Below are 4,404 nucleotides of genomic sequence, written 5' to 3'. Positions count from 1 at the left end.
CCGCCGCCCCGCACCGCCGCCCGCCGCCTGGAGCCCCGCCAGAGCCTCGCCGGAGCCCGAGCCGAGGTAGCCGCCCGCCGCCCCGGTTTTTCTGAGAAAAATCGATCTGTTTTTTAGAAAAACCCTACTTTTCGTTTTTGGAATAGATCGGTTTTACCGGTTTATTTATTTAGCGAGCGTTCGTTCGTTTGTTCGTTTTAACGAACGCTTTCTTCATTTAGTTCCAGATAACGAACGTTCGTTTGTTAATCTGTTCGTTGTTTTTTCTTTTCTCGGATTTTCTGCCATTATTTCTGATCGTGATTTCTGATCCGATTTTTGTTCTAGTATAACTTTTCGCTCGTTTATCAAAATCAGGCGATTCAAGCGCCTGGAGTTTCGTCTCGAAACCCTCTTTCCGTTTAACCAACTCAAACAAGTTTTTGCCTCTGTAAAATTTTGACCTAGATCTAGATTAGTAATCGAAGCTTGTTTCTTTTGCCGTTTGACTTTTGTTGCTTCGTTCGATTTGATTCTTTTTGCAAACCGGTGTTCTTAAGTTGAACTATCTGGTTAGATCTCTTATTTGAGTTTTAACTATGCATTAGATGAGTACTTATTGTATTCTTGTTTGTTTGCGATAGAGTACCCGGAGTGCGCCGCTTGCTACTTCGAATCTCTAGGTTTCACGGATCATCAGCAAGGCAAGTAACACTTTGATCATACCTCATACTACCCAGTTTTTATTGCATTAGATCAATCTTCAAACATTGCACGATTAGGATCTAATTAAATTGTGGTTTTTGGGAAGTAGATGAGGTAGTACCTATTACCTGTTTTATTATCAAACCCTGGGAGTTACTTCTACGTTTGCCTATATTGCTATGCTATGTTAGTAGACGTGGATTGGGTGAGTGTATCCATGACACATGTGAGATTGTTAAATTAATGGTTTATCTAAGGTGGCAACTTAAACACACATCTGGGTGGATTGAGGCACCTGGGTATTCCAGCGATTGCCTGTTTTTTTCTTTTGGACCGCCACCCAGGCTCAAAGGGATCATGAGATTATTCATACTAGAAACTTCCGTGTGCAGCCACAAGCTACTATGGGCTCTAGCATAGTTGACTAAGTCGTGCGAACTCTTACAGTGGTAGACTAGCAGATGTAGGGGATGTAGGTTGGTACGGTCTACCCGATCGTAAGGTGCTACCGCTTCTGAAAGACTATGTCTCGGTCATCCATTTCTCAAACACCATGTAGTGCGAGAACCCCAATGGAGGAGACCGAGTCTTGTGGGGAAAAGTGCGCAAACCTCTGCAGAGTGTATAAACTAATCATGGTTAGCCGTGTCCCCGGTTATGGACATCTTGAGTATCTAGTACTTGGATTATCATGTGAATCTCCTCATGTTACTCTAATTAATTTCGTTGGGTTTTAATGATAATGCTTAATTGGGATTGAGAGGGTGTCTATACTCTCAATGTTTAACAACTACCATGATAGTTAAAATTTTTTTATTCCTTTGCAGTAGGGAAAATTGGCTTTACGCAAAATTGTAACCATAGAGCTTTCCACCAACCAAATATGCATGTAGTATAGTCTATTTCTTTCATTGCTCTCTATGTGTTATTTTGCCAGCATATTCCATGTGCTGACCCGTTTCGGGCTGCAATGTTCATGCTGCAGACTTTTCAGACAACGAGTAAGGTGCCTTAGGTCATGGTTCTATACTCAGTGATGTCGTTGGAGTTGATGGACTCACTTATCTTCCAAGCCTTCCGCTGTTATCGTTATTAGATGGCCTTAAGCCATATTTGTTGTAATAAGTTCTCTTTTGAGACACTAGTTGTAATAAGTGTGTGATTGCTACTCTGTTATAAATCCTTCAAGTATCGTGCGGTGTCAGCATTACTGATCCAGGGATGACACTGGAGCACAGAGATCGTCTGTTTGAGGTCTGGTCGCTACAAGTAGGAAGAGGAAATTCAAAACCTCCAAATATAATCGATGGAATTTTTCCAATAGAGTTGATACTATGAACTTGAGGTTGTTTCCTCGGAAAGTGTATCGTATGCTCATTACCATTAACATGAAAAGTGACATTGCCTTTGGTGCAATCAATAACAGCCCCTGCAGTATTCAAAAAGGGTCTTCCAAGAATAATAGACATACTATCGTCCTCGGGAATATCAAGAATAACAGTGTCCGTTAAAATAGTAACGTTTGCAACTACAACAGGCACATCTTCACAAATACCAACAGGTATAGCAGTTGATTTATCAGCCATTTGCAAAGATATTTCAGTAGGTGTCAACTTATTCAAATCAAGTCTACGATATAAAGAGAGAGGCATAACACTAACACCGACTCCAAGATCACATAAAGCAGTTTTAACATAATTTCTTTTAATGGAGCATGGTATAGTTGGTACACCGGGGTCTCCAAGTTTCTTTGGTATTCCACCCTTAAAAGTATAATTAGCAAGCATGGTGGAAATTTCAGCTTCCGGTATCTTTCTTTTATTTGTAATGATATCTTTCATGTACTTAGCATAAGGATTGGTTTTGAGCATATCAGTTAATCGCATACACAAAAAGATAGGTCTAATCATTTCAGCAAAGCGCTCAAAATCCTGATCATCCTTTTTCTAGGATGGCTTGGGAGGAAAATGCATGGGTTTCTAAACCCAAGGCTCTCTTTCTTTTCCATGTTTCCTAGCAACAAAGTCTTTCTTATCATAACGTTGATTCTTTGATTGTGGATTATCAAGATCAATAGCAGGTTCAATTTCTACATCATTATCATTACTAGGTTGAGCATCATTATGAACATTATTATTGGCATTATCACTAGTTTCAGGTTCATTACCAGATTGAGTTTCAGCATCAGAAATAGAAATATCATTTGGATTCTCAGGTGTTTCAGTAATAGGTTCACTAGAAGCATGCAAAGTCCTATCATTTTTCTTTTTCTTCTTTTTAGAAGAACTAGGTACATCTATATTATTTCTTTGAGAATCTTGCTCAATTCTCTTAGGGTGGCCTTGAGGATACAAAGGTTCCTAAGTCATTCTACCAGTTCTAGTAGCCACTCTAACAGCATTATCATTATCTTTACTATTCAATTCATTGAGCAAATCATTTTGAGCTTTAAGTACTTGTTCTACTTGAGTGGTAACCATAGAAGCATGTTTACTAATAAGTTTAAGTTCACCTTTGACATTAGCCATATAATCACCCAAGTGTTCAACCATATTTGAATTATATTTCAATTGTCTACCAAAATAAGCATTAAAGTCTTCTTGCTTAGCCATAAATTTATCAAACTCATCTAAGCATGGGGTAGCAAATTTAGTAAATGGGATTTCAGCTTTATCATATCTATAGAGAAAATTTACCTTTACTACCTGTGTTGGGTTATCAAGACCATGAGTTTCTTCAATAGGAGAAGGATTTGGATTATATGTTTCTTCAACAGGCGGTAAATTAAGACCATGTATTTCTTCAATAGGAGGTAAATTCTTAACATCTTCAGCTTTAATACCTTTTTCTTTCATAGATTTCTTTGCCTCTTGCGTATCTTCAGGACTGAGAAATAGAATACCCCTCTTGTTAGAAGTTGGTTTAGGAATAGGCTCAGGAATTGGCTCCAGAGGTGTCCAATTATTTTCATTTGTCAACATATTGTTCAATAGAATTTCAGCTTCATCCGGTGTTCTTTCCCTGAAAATAGAACCAACACAACTATCCAGGTAATCTCTGGAGGCATCAGTTAGTCCATTATAAAAGATATCAAGTATTTCATTTTTCTTAAGAGGATGATCAGGCAAAACATTAAGTAATTGGAGAAGCCTCCCCCAAGCTTGTGGGAGACTCTCTTCTTCAATTTGCACAAAATTATATATATCTCTTAAAGCAGCTTGTTTCTTATGAGCAGGGAAATATTTAGCAGAGAAGTAATAAATCATATCCTGGGGACTACGCACACAACCAGGATCAAGAGAATTAAACCATATCTTAGCACCACCCTTTAATGAGAACGGAAATATTTTAAGGATATAAAAGTAGTGAGTTCTCTCATCTTTAGTGAACATGGTAGCTATATCATTTAATTTAGTAAGATGTGCCACAACAGTTTCAGATTCATAGCCATGAAAAGGATCAGACTCAGCCAAAGTAATTATATCAGGATCAAGAGAGAATTCATAATCCATATCAGTAACACAGATAGGTGAAGTAGGAAAAGCAGGGTCAGGTTTCATTCTAGTATTTAGAGATTGCTTACTCATTTAGCTAATAACCTTTTGAGTTCATTTCTATTTTTGCAAGCTAAAATAGCGAGAGAAGCTTCTTGATCAAAAACATAACCCTTAGGAATAACAAGTGATTCTTCATCACCACTTTGATCAGTATCATCAGATT

The sequence above is a fragment of the Triticum dicoccoides genome, chromosome 3A (genome assembly GCF_002162155.2).
Source record: "Triticum dicoccoides isolate Atlit2015 ecotype Zavitan chromosome 3A, WEW_v2.0, whole genome shotgun sequence".
NCBI classification, from domain to species: domain Eukaryota; kingdom Viridiplantae; phylum Streptophyta; class Magnoliopsida; order Poales; family Poaceae; genus Triticum; species Triticum dicoccoides.
This window is presented reverse-complemented; position numbering follows the sequence as displayed.